Below are 13,583 nucleotides of genomic sequence, written 5' to 3'. Positions count from 1 at the left end.
CCTGGAAACGTCGTACTTCGGCGAGCGTCCGATCTTCGTCAAAGGGACCGAATGACAATGTCCCGCACTTCAACCACGCACGTACCACCTCGCTTTACGATCGATTATTTTCCGACGATTCTGCACGCTTTGTCACCGCCGTTGTTCGCATTATATATAGGGTGAATCGTAAAGCGATACATTGGATTTAAACGCTACACTGGAAGCGGCTTGTTTCTTTCGTAAAGTAAAACGATTTGGTTGAATTCGACGCCAGCTTTACAATATTTATAATTATAAGACTGACAACTTTGAATCGAATATTATCTATTAGAACAGCTGTTTATGATTTTTGCAGTTTAAATCAGGTCATAAATAATTTTGTATCAAAGTACGAGTCTGTTATTTGTGATACAATATTATGTACCTGATAAATTATCACATGATTTTAAAAAATATCGTGTTATCAGGTGTATAAAATTTTATACGCTTTGTTACATCATACACAGAACACAGTATATATTAGTACACGCAGTCGCATTAAACGTACGCATGTAAGTGATATCCCTAGTTTTCGCTGTAATAAACGTAAAAAACTTTCCCACTAAAGCTATAGCTAATCATGGTAGTGCTCCAGGTGTAAGAAGATGGATATTGATCCAATGAACCCCTTGTACGCACAATGCGCCCAAAGAGTTTATTTCTCACACGAAAGCAACATTTTCGGTATTTCGGTAATGATTTTTCTTCTTACAATTGTCATATTTTAAAAAAATAATATTAGAACACAACTGATAAAAAGCAAGTCTTATTTGCTTATAGTTGGATCTTCGTGCTGATATTTAATTGTATGACTTTATATACCTTTCAAAGTTCACTGAGCTGTGCGCCAAATAAAATTTCGGTCTTTAAAACACAGTTGCAAGATAAACAAAAACGGTAATATCATGATATTAAATTGATAATAATGATGCTAACAAAAATCTGTTTGCCTTTTTCCTCCACCTCATATATTGTAAATAATTTAAAAAGTTAGAACATTTTCTTGGATGTATGGCAATACGACATAATCCGAAAAGAAGCATTCGTTCATTCGAATTATACGTAAACGGTGCACATTCTTAATGTAGAAAGAATTGATACGTAAACGTCATTTAAAAAGCAACGTTCGATTGATGTTAAATAAATTGCCACTTAAGAAAAAATGAGAAAACATTTGCTTAGCTAAGTAACATTTATATGCATGATATGCATGATCAAAGAATATTATACATGAAAAAAGACAAATTATAACAATATATTGTATTCCAATGCGCGCGCGCGTACGGACACACATTCATACACATTTCTGAATATATTGATTAAAAGAACCTTAAGAATTTATTATTTCTGTAGCAAATTATTCTTTACAATTTTATTGGTCTAGTCGTCCATTTATCCATCTACTCATATATCTGTTTATTAGATTTTTCAGAAATTACTTAACTTCTTCAAACTGTTTTTATCAGTAGATTTTGTCAATTAGACAAAAACCTTAGCTTTACAGAAGTAAAATATAAATCAAATTAGTTGATTATAAAAGAGTCAAACGTCATGGTCAGTAAAATATTTAACAAAGTTGTTTCAATTACAACACTTTTTTTACACTTATACATTTGTTGCAGTTTATTTAAAAAATACAATTACAAAATTTAAAAAATATTAAAACAAAATAAAAATTTTTTTAATGTTAAAATTTTTTATCTTTATTTTACAGATACTTGAATTTAATTTTGCAAAATTAAAAATTCAAGGATTTTAACATCCAAAAAATTTTTATTTTGTTTAAATATTTTTTTAAATTCTGTAATTATATCTTTTTAATAAACTTTCTGGCACAAATGTATGCGTAAAAAAAACTGTTGTAATTAAAACTTTGTTAAAAATTTTACTAACCATGACTTTTGACTTTTACAATCAACTTTTATATATTCTTGTAATTAGAAAGTGATGCAGCAATATACACATTTTCTTTTACAAACGTGTATTCAGTGTATTCAGACACAGTCATTGTGGCTATGTTAATTCGTGTGGCGTCGTACGTAGCACTTGACGTAGCTTTATACGTGTGTGAACCGCAATATGATCGAACTTGCATTGAATTTGCATTAGATGTATGCCACTGCACGAAGTATCGCTGTTTGATTTTTTTCAATGTATGTTTTACTTACACAACATACATGTATTAGCAATACATTTTAAAAAATATACATTTTTATTTCTTGTTTTAATCATAAATAAATCTTCAACGTAAAATTTACTTTTACATTATCAGGATATAAATCTTGAAACTCAAAAAGTTATAGAAAATCACACCACATTACACTTTCGTTATTTATGAAACTTCTACTATTTTTGTGTGAGACATGCACTTTCCACTGTTTTGCACATTCTTCTGTGATAAACACATGCACGTATAACTTTTATATTTTTTATCCATAACACATAAAACGTAAATTTATTAATATAAAATAAACACATTGTACTATCACAGATTTAAAATAATGTCTGTGACAAGAAATTAATTTAAATAGAAAAATAAATACTTATTGTAAATAATGGTCAACATTTCGCAGTTTTATCATACCTCAAGAACCTTCTAAGTAGCAATAAAATCACAAATATCTTCAAAAATCATTCAATGCACGTAAAAGATCGTCACTTTATATTTCCACGAAACAAACGATTAGGTTGCTATGATCAATTTAAAAACACTCTGAAATCGGCAAATATCGAAAAAAATTGAAATAATCGTGAAGAATGACTCTCTATTTAGACTAAAAATTAAAGCAAAATATCAGTTGTCGAAATGAAATCAATTATCGGAAACCAGAATTTCAATCCATTAACGGCAGTGCAACTCAAATTTGAAATTGAGACAAGTACATTTGGATTGCAGTTTGTGCAAGTTATGTGAATTTTAGATTTCGTTAACCTCTAAAAATATTTTGACGAAATTGTCAGTCGGAATAAAAATGTACCATTCAAGTTAGAAACAGCATTTAGAAGACAAATCCACCGAATTAATAGTCGATAAAAGTCACATATTCACTCGTTTCGTTAAGATGGTCGTCGATAATGAACACGCGGAATATCGTGTTCGTATACGTACCGGAATATCTGAAGAGTCTACGAAATTAATCGGCGTCACCAATTAGTCGTCGACTCTGTACGCAAAGGTTTTTTACCACTCAAATTCAATCGTACATAACTATACACCTTATTGTCTTATTGTGCGTAGTTACAAGATTCGGAGAAGACACAGAAGCCAAATGCACCAAGTCCTTTATGATTCAACGCTACCGATAGATGGCGTATAGATCTGTTTGGGGGCGCCACTTTATTGAAAAGTTCACATTGGGCAACCGAACGTTCTTGTAGACCGCCACCATTCATTGCGTGACTCCGAAAGTTCAGATAGCTAGAGCTCGCTAGGCCGACAATTCGAGAATGTTCGAAGCGGAAATGACGTTGACGATTTCATCATTAACATGCCCGAAATTTGCCAATGAAACACCACAACTAGAGCTACGAATCGCTCACTACAACCGAGCAAAAAACTGAAAAGGTTACTTAAAATTTGGAAATTCAACAAACTCAAAAATATCGCAGAGAACAGAAGACAACAAAATTATTTAGTATTAAATAGAAACTTTTATATTTGATATCAAATGTTTTCACATCTAACTTATATCAAACCTAATGAGTTTGATATATTAACTTAAACAATTTTCAACACGCTATTAGAAGTTAAAATGATCGACGAATCGAATGTAAAGAAAGTTTTGAAATTTTTATCAAATTACCTTTCGATGCAATTCTTACAAAAGTAATTTTCTACGTACTATGAAGCTAAAATAGTAAACTTCTTAAAAATCTCAAAATTTTCTCGGAGCCTTCTAATATGTAATATATGTTGCTAACCTTTAATACTATTTATTGCGCCCATAAGAATAATTATGTTCAACAACACGTCACTCGTTACGTAAACCACGTCGAAACGTTAATAAAATCTATATACATGTAAAATTATGAAGAAATTTCTCTCTTTCTCTCTCACTCCATTCTCACTCTCCTTAAATTTTTTCCGCGTTACGTAAAACTTTTCGGGGACGCACAACGAAACACAACGTAGCACGAGCAAAAGACAATGTCGTCTCTCCTAGGAGAATGTTACACAGCCATAAGCCACCTCGCATTGGGCCTACGAGTCGTACTCGTGTCATACAATGGCGACTATATTCGAGAGTTGCTGCTCTCCAAACGAACAATGGCCAATCGAGAATTATCATCTCGCGGTGCGCACCGTTGTGCACCGAGGATCAATATATCGGCAAATCACGCGACAAAAGTACAAACGTAAAGTAACGAGAGATCTTTATATGGAGAAAATTTCAAGGGACTGTGCGCTCTTCGCGCATAAGCGAAGGACAAATCACACGTAAAAGCGCATGCGATCCGACAGACCGCCGTACAATTCGCCTTGCAAAAAAAAAAAAAAATAAAAGGAGAGACAGAAACGAAAAAAAAAGAGGAACGTCCGAAGAGAAGAGACAAGAGGCTACGATCTTATAGCTTTTTGCGCACCTGCCAAAACATTATCCCCGAAGGCCGCGACAGTCGGAGGTGCGCCGATGATCATTTCGTGCTTCTCGATACGATCCTGCGTCCGGAACGGCGGCGGCGTTCCAGCCCCTCCGTTTTTCTGTCTCTTTCTCCTTCCTCTCCCCGTTCCCAATGCAACGACGACGACGACGACGACGACCAGCGTGCGACGCGACGTTTCATCGACGCGCCGTTTATCCCTCCCCCGCCGTTACCCCCCCGTGCCTACATACACAATAAAAGCCGCGCCACGGCCGCACAATGCCGGCAGTTACGTCGTCGGCACTGATCCCGTCGGCCTATGAGACGAGGTATTTTCCATTTTTTTCCCCCGAGGTTCTTGCAGCGCTCTCTATAGCCGGTTTGGTTTGCGACGCCCGGTGCAGCTAGAGCGACCAACGAGGACGAGCAACGACGCGACGTCGACGCGGCGAGCGAGGCTCGTCGTGCGATCGCCCGGTCCGCCCGCCCGTCCGTCCGTTCGTTCGTTCATTCGTTGCCAATAACGCCCGGAGGCGCTTCGTCATAGGTCCCGTGACGGTATCAACGCTGTCGAGACTTCTTTCTCTCGCGAACCTCCACACGCGGATCGTATAACGGCGCTTGGACGGATCGAGCTAATAACCGTGGAGCTGCCGCTCCGCTTCCGCGTTTGACGTGTAGAAGTAGCGAGAGAGTCGCCAAGCGAGTGGGTAACTCCGATCGAATTTGTCGACGCGACCGTGTGCAGCAGGTGTGTTTCTACGTGATTTACTCTCCGATAGAAAGAGAATGGGCGATTATATCGTTCCCCTCAACGGAGCAGCATCCACGGCCCTCTTTAACCCACCTTTTACTGATCTACGGAGAGAACTGATCTCTGTCAAGTGGCGAGTCATACTTGTGCGAGACGGTCATAATATCCGAGAGAGCTCCGAGTGTCCGTTGTACTTTCGAGCGTGAGAAGAAGTGCACGCCACAATGTCCCGTCCGCTCGCGCGAAAGCTACACGGAGAGCTCGGAGCTCGGATAGACCGGACAGCCACGCGGCGCGTCCGTCTCTCTCTTTCTCTCTCTCTCACCCTCTCTCTCTCTCCCTCTCTCTCTCTCTCTCTCTCCTTCTCTCTCGATTATATATAAAATTCTCTGATTCTCACGTAGCTCTCGCGTACAAAAATTCCCCAGCAAATTTTACCCCTAGGGGGGAAAACGATGTGTCCGGCGGAGAAGAAGCACACGAACGTGCAACGACGCAAATTCAATTCGCATCTCGCGGGGTCAATGACACGACAACTTCCTGCACGCGCGTCTACCGTCTTTCATCTTTCATCGACGTTTTCACCTGGTCCCGCACCTCCGGGTACCTCGGTCACTCACTCGCTCACGCTATCATTTGCCATCGCTCGTTGTGATGTCGAGAACACATACACACGCACATGCACGCACGCACACACCTCGCGCCGCTCACACGACCAGGCATTATTATGCATGAATGGTCTTGGCATCCGCGGGTCCCGGAAAAAATGGAAATCATTGTTCTATATGTACGCTCTATTGTCTCGGTCCTCCATCTTTTGCTTAGCATAACAACTTGGAAATATTCAGCACAAAAGTTTACTTGTCCTTTCATTTAGAAATTTAGATGAAGTTAAGATTCCTATCGCTGTCATATGTAATTCTAATTATTACAAACATATCAAAGTAGGATTGGCTAGTAACTAGTTCAAAAGTTAACTAATAATGTTAAAATGTTAATAACTTTGACTAATCATTTTTAAACATAAATTTTAATTTTTCAATTTTTTCATAAATGTTTCTTTTAACTTTTCCATGTAAAAGAAAAAAATAGAAAAAAAGTAACTTAAATAATAAAATATGTTAACAGAGATTTTTATTGGCTCGAATAACTCAAAATCAGATATATATATATATATATTAAATACCGCTACAGTACGAGCCAATACTAGATGTTTGCGTAGATACTTTATTGTTTTAAAATTACAATTATCAGCACATACGAATTGTGCGGCGACGAATTCATCAGTTTTGAAATATAATTCTTATAGCCTTTGTAAATAATTTCTACCAACGTAGATTTCCTTTAAATCTCTAACTCTAGTTTTAAAAATAAGAAAAAAAAGTAAGCGGGCCTATAACTTTTAACATAACCAAATTAATTTTGTAAGCCATTAACTTTGATTGAATTTAGTTGAAAAAATATCTTTCAACTAAATTAATATATTTATTCAACACCTTGAAGAGTTAGATTAATCTTTTTTCCGTCTGCCAAAGAGAGATTTGTTCAAAGAATCAGAGACCCGTATTCTAAACGCGCTTAAAAGATATTTCTACCTTTACTCTTATTTTTCTCAGAATTTTTACGATTTTTCAAAAATGTTCCAAAATCTTTCGTACGAATTTTAGAATATTTTCAAACATATGACAGATTCTGAGAGAAAAGATATAAAGACAGATATAAGTGACAAAAAAAAGAACATTATGTCAACATATTACGTAACTTCGAAATGGATTTCGAATAACTCCACTGAATACAAGCAAGAAAGTTGAAAACCTTTTGGGAGGTGGCAACTGTGAACGTCATCGCCTGATCGATAAGCATTGAGCCTTATCAGGCGAAGAAGTATTACGTCTATTTACCATTAACGTGAATTGTCATGCAGAACCCATGAATCCCTATTTGTCTGATAACATGTCAGGCACGTCGATTACAGCTAGGTAACACACCTCCTGTTTCGGGCTAGACGAATTGCAGGTCTCTCTCTCTCTCTCTCTCTCTCTGATGTGTCCGGTTTTCCTTTCTTCGGCTGCATGAGTCATCCGATCATACGAGGGTTCTCGAGCATTTTGGGCTCGATCGGAGGGCAATTGGAATGCTCAACCGCCTTCACCTATATGGTATACGATCGCCCGAGCTATAGCTCGGGAGGCCACTACATCGGAACAATCACTGCGACTACGATTGTTCTACGTCATCCGCACGCGGCATGTGCCTTTTTGACATCGACTCGACGCTCCCGAGCAGTCTTTTAGTTCTAAAGGGAACGACGAGCCGAGCAGGGCGAGCGACGACGGTTTCGTCACCACCTCACTATAGTCACGCGTAGTTTCTTGCTCGACGCGATCGACGAGACTCCTCGCTGATTCGAGCGAAGAAAAAAAAAGGTGTGTGAGGTGTGAGAGCCTAAACAGTTTCTCGCGACCTTGACGCGGATGTGCCACGTAACGCAATCTCAGTCTCTCGAACATTCGTGGATTACGTCATCAGGATCGTCCGACCGGAATGAGATCGCGATCGCGATATCGCGTTGTAGAGAGACCCGCGCAGGTCTCCGTTATTCACTTGATGTGAATATCAGGATCCCGGCGTCGCCAAGGATCCTACGGGCGGTTTCCCTCGCGACGATCACGACGATACACTTTCGGCGAAAGAGGGGCGCCACGACGCCGAGGACCGGTAGTAGCGGTATTGCATGGAGCACTGATTCGTGCCATGGACGATTCATCGTTATTACATATACATATATGCGCTTATACCGTGTATATGTAATACGTGCAAACTCGGAAAAAATAACGCACCGAGGAAAAATGTTTCTCTCTTTCCGTCCTCTCCCGTCTCGGTCGTACAGCCCTCTCACACTTTATCCCAAACGGGGGCGATCGTTTTCCGTAACGTCCTCCTACAAAACTAGACTTTCTCTCCCTTTCCCCTCCCGTCCCGCTCGCCTATTCCCTCTTCTGTGTAGAGCGCCGCTAGAGAGTCGCATTCGCGCGCGCGATCTAATTGCGGTGGACAACGCGAAGGGCGGGCGATGGACGCTTTACACGATGGCCGCCGTGTATGCATAGCGGCCGTAACGGAGATGCCGAGATCATCCCAGCTCTCGTCTCGACTCCGGGATCTCAATCGTCACCCCCTCGACGCTCTACCTACGAAATCCCACGTATGTACATTGCATACGTACGACGCGATTGATTTTCGATTACGTGAATGACCCTTCCTTCGTCTCACATTAGCCCGCCCCTCGGCGACTGTCGGCATTCGGTAGAAACAAAGCTACCTGCTACGCGTCACGATTCGGCTCTGCTTATATTTAGAGAAGCCGCACGCGCATCAGCACGTCTCGTTACGGTTTTCGTTCGGAATCGATCGACAAAGCAGACTCCCAGGAAGAAGGAAAAAACGCGAAAGTTTTACCTCCGCGAAAGACTCGATCGAGTCGTAGGAAGGAGTTATTCGGAAATTTTTCACGAACTTTTGAAAAACGACAAGAGCGGAAAATTCCCAGAGTAGATTATCGTGGTAATTGCGAAATATCACTTGAAACACAGATATACGGATATTGTTGCCAGCTGTGACTTATATATAATGGTAGCGTCGACTGCGAACAGAAAAGTACATGGAAAAGAAATGTTCAGGGAAAGAGAAGGAGAAATGGAAGGTATGATTCTCGACACTCGGAGTTACGGTAGCTGTAATATTAGGATCAAGATGTCTGGGGATCAACAACCCACACGAATTTAGATCTGCTAGGAATACAATGAATTACTCTAGAGCTCGTTCTCTTGGGTCCTCGTGAATGGAAGATCTCGTAGAATGACGAATTTAGCTACTGGAGATATCGGAGTCAGTCGCTTTAAAATTTCGAATATTCTGACGAATCGCCGTACTCGGAATTTCTTATTGCTGGAAGAGATTCTCGTTCAGTTGTTCGCACACGTCGCGTTTCACACTTCAATCGCAGATCATTTGAAACACTATAATTTGTACATTCGCGTTTAGAAAGGTTCTCAGGTATTGAGCTTGAATCTATTGGGACTCAAGAAAGCAAGATAATGCAGTAAGAGCTTCATCCAAGTACGGGGAGAAAAGTGTCTAGATGCAAGCGAACCTCACCTCCTTCACGGAGATCCGCCATTTTCTTCTACAATTTATAATATATCTGCATTCTGCAGTACCATATGCCCTCTAGTGTGCAGAAGCGTATTTTGGAATTTATAAATTAAGACCGATATTCATAAATATGGCTGTTTTCTAACTGGGCTACACTGACGTTAAGGTGCCTTTTCACGCTGACGCTTGACGCTCATTTTCAGCGTCAAAAGACATCACGTGACTAAATATGACGAATGGGTATCTTTATTTTTATAGCGAATTCGGTTGCTTGCACTAGTGCGCACTGAGTGTATATTAAGGCTTGTTTATAGTCAATTTTTTATTTAAATCATCTTAAATTCTTCTTAAAATACTTATTAACCAGTAAAATGATCTATACAACATCCATAGAATTATTTTTTTGGTTAAATAGTTTTTGAACATGTATTCTTAAATATAAGAATACGGGGCCCCGATTCTTGAATTTATTCGCAAGAGAAACGTATTCGCAAATTCTGTTCTTACAGAAAAGTTGAAAATTTATTGGCTATCGTATGGCTTTTAACCAATAAACTTGCAACTTTTCTGTTAGAGCGGGTATTTGCGCATACGTTTTCTTGCGAATGATTTCAAGAATCGAGCCCCTGATGTAAAGTATGTAAACAAGCCTTATGGTATATCCACACAAACGCGCATAAGCATATGCATAAGGAATTCGATTGGTCTATTTTTTTATGTAAGTGCTTGTAGACCAATTAATTTTCTTATGTATATACTTATGCGCTTATGCAAGTTTGTGTGGATATACTATTAGTGCGCACTCAATGCGCACTAGTGCAAGCAACCGAATTCGCTATTAGTCACGTGATGTCTTTTGACGCTGAAAATAAGCGTTAAGCATCAGCATAAAAGGGCACCTTTATGTGTTTCGCTTCTTGTTGGAACGATTAGAAATTTAGTTGTCAAACAATAATAATACTGATTCTAACGAGTATCAAAAAAATTTGCTATTAAAATTGATATTAAAAACATTAGTATCACCATGTTAAATACAAAATTTCTTGAAACATTTGTAATACCGACATATTTTGTTCAGCTCTTTATCATATCGAGCATTGTAAGAGTAGGAACACAGACTTTTGCATAACGCATAAAAAATCAGTCAAAATTGCCTACTTTTCCCAAGATAGAAATAAAGACCTTTGATTGGTTAATTCTCTTATGCGTTAAGCTCGTGTCATACTATGTATTGCGGACACGGATCGGATTGGGATTGCGGATCGCGGATCAGAATTTAGCCAATCAGGATAAGGCTGCCTTGTCCTGAATGGCTAAATTCTGATCTGCGATCCACAATCCCAATTCGATCCGCGTCCGCAATACATAGTGTGACACGGGTTTAATGCGAAAGTCTATTAGGCCCGGTTCCACAACTCACGGTTAAATTAACTGGCCGATTATTCCATTGGAATTGACCAATCGTATTTGTTAATTTTGCTTAACGACAAATACGATTGGTCAATTCCAATGGAATAATCGGCCAGTTAATTTAACCGTGAGTTGTGGAACCGGGCCTTAGCGTTTTCGATTTGTTGACTCGACCCGACTCCGGGTCAATGGTCTGTTCCTTTTATCTTCATTTCTTGCACAGTTTATCACTTTTTTGCAGTGGAAAAGAACAAACCATTGCTCTAGTTTACACCGAGCACTTGGTACGCGTATCAAGTAGTGAATTTAAGCTGATCAGCCAATGATTAAACACATTCACTAGTTATTTACTATTTGATACGCGTACTAAATGCTCGGTGTAAACTAGGTTATAGATCTAGTTTACACCGAGCACTTGATACGCGTATCAAGTAGTGAATTTAAGCTGATCAGCCAATGCTCTAGTTTACACCGAGTACTTGGTACGCGTATCAAGTAGTGAATTTAAGCTGATCAGCCAATGACCAAGGGTACGTTCCGTTTCACGCATAATACGCATGATGTATCGTTCATCCTTGTTGTTTGTCAAACGTTAAACAAGGATGAACAATGCATTATGCGCATCATACGTTGAAACGGAACGCAGTCCTAGTTTAGGGCCACCGCACAAACTCTTCCATAACGCGTTACGTTACGTTAAGTACTCCATACGAACCTAAGTTGTACTTAAAATTTAACTTAAATCAACGCACAAAGAAATTCTTAACGTAAGAACTTACGTTAAAAGTTTCTTTGTGCGTTGATGTAAGTTTAATTTTAAGTACAACTTAAGTTTGTATGGGGTACTTAACGTAACGTAACGCGTTAGGGCCACCGCACAAACTCTTCCATAACGCGTTACGTTACGTTAAGTACTCCATACGAACCTAAGTTGTACTTAAAATTTAACTTAAATCAACGCACAAAGAAATCCTTAACGTAAGTTCTTAAGTTCTTACGTTAAGGATTTCTTTGTGCGTTGATTTAAGTTAAATTTTAAGTACAACTTAGGTTTGTATGGAGTACTTAACGTAACATAACGCGTTATGGAAAAGTTTGTGCGGTGGCCCTTATGAGAGTTTGTGCGGTGGCCCTTACACCGAGCACTTGGGGTACGTTCGGGGAGACGCTATTAGCGCTATCAGCATCAGTTTATTCTTGTTCTACTTTTAATGGCTTAGTTTACATCGTCAAAACCTTAGTACGCGTATTAAGTTTGGTGCGCACCAAAGCCTTAGTACGGGCGCGTTTACATCGAATGTACTAAGCATGTACTGTGAAAAATATAATACAAATTTAATTCATGTTGATGTCTCCTACTAAGACATTTTCACACCGGTTTTTAGATTTTAGCACTGAGGTTATGCTCAATTGCTAAATTCTCTCTAAAATGCGTTTTATGCGTTTACATCGACATTTGTATCACTTGGTACGCGTATCAGTTTAGTACGATACTCCTACTTGATACGCTCGTACCAAATTGATCCGGCAGCGTTTACATCGTGCGTACTAAATATTTAGTACGAATTTGATACGAATATGGTACCTGATATGCGTATCAAATAGTAAATAACTAGTTAATGTGTTTAATCATTGGCTGATCAGCTTAAATTCACTACTTGATACGCGTATCAAATGCACGATGTAAACTAAGCCAATGAGTAAGAGCCTGGTAATTCTGGTACTGTGTCCCGTTGGGACAGAAATCCAAAGGGTAAAGAAGAAGAAGAAGAAGAAGAAGAAGAAGAGTAAGAGCCACCGCACAAGCTTTTTCGTAACACGTTACGTTACGTTAAGTGCTCCATAAACCTAAGTTCGTACTTAAAATTAAACTTACATCAACGCACAAAGAAACTTTTAACGTAAGTTCTTAAGTTCTTACGTTAGGGCCACCGCACAAACTCTTCCATAACGCGTTACGTTACGTTAAGTACTCCATACGAACTTAAGTTGTACTTAAAATTTAACTTAAATCAACGCACAAAGAAATCCTTAACGTAAGAACTTAAGAACTTACGTTAAAAGTTTCTTTGTGCGTTGATGTAAGTTTAATTTTAAGTACGAACTTAGATTTATGGAGCACTTAACGTAACGTAACGTGTTACGAAAAAGCTTGTGCGGTGGCCCTTAAGGATTTCTTTGTGCGTTGATTTAAGTTAAATTTTAAGTACAACTTAGGTTCATATGGAGTACTTAACGTAACGTAACGCGTTATGGAAGAGTTGGTGCGGTGGCCCTTAAATATAAGAATCGACTATGAATACCGGCCTGAGTCACTCAGTAATGTGAGTATTTTATACTCAGATGGTGACGTCATTATTCAGTAATTTAAAGAAACATGCAAGTAATCACGCTTATATTTTAATGATAAAATTATCTTAATATATAATCTTACTTCTAAAGTGAGCTTATGCGAGACTCAGTAAAGCACACAGTTTTGAAATTGCTCAGATTGTAAGAAGAAACTCAGTTGAATCTCACTTGTGAGAATGCAAAAGGAACGTGCATTTAACTGAGTTATGACGTCACAAGTGAGAATTATCTGAGTTTTGATGTAAATGGAAAGCAGCAATAGATTATACATTGGACGAACAGATAGGATAACTGCAGTATTGTTTGT

General features: G+C 38.8%; 1 protein-coding gene across 8 annotated transcripts in view; it reads right to left on the bottom strand.

Annotated features, from left to right (window-relative positions):
- The window catches only part of LOC105830364, a 34,095-nt gene extending 24,531 nt beyond the window's left edge, over positions 1-9,564 (bottom strand). Inside the window, exons 1-2 of one of the 8 annotated variants that reach the window (XM_036286330.1) lie at positions 3,943-4,577; positions 3,131-3,560 (exon numbers count right to left, since the gene is read on the bottom strand). The gene's annotated coding sequence lies outside the window, so the exon portion shown is untranslated. The other 7 variants (XM_036286331.1, XM_036286335.1, XM_036286332.1 and 4 more) reach the window with 7 other exon arrangements.
- Between the last annotated feature and the right edge of the window lie 4,019 nt (positions 9,565-13,583).

Source organism: Monomorium pharaonis, chromosome 4 (assembly GCF_013373865.1).
Source record: "Monomorium pharaonis isolate MP-MQ-018 chromosome 4, ASM1337386v2, whole genome shotgun sequence".
NCBI lineage: Eukaryota > Metazoa > Arthropoda > Insecta > Hymenoptera > Formicidae > Monomorium > Monomorium pharaonis.
The sequence above is the reverse complement of the archived record's forward strand: the minus strand, read 5'-3'. Positions and strand labels throughout refer to the sequence as shown.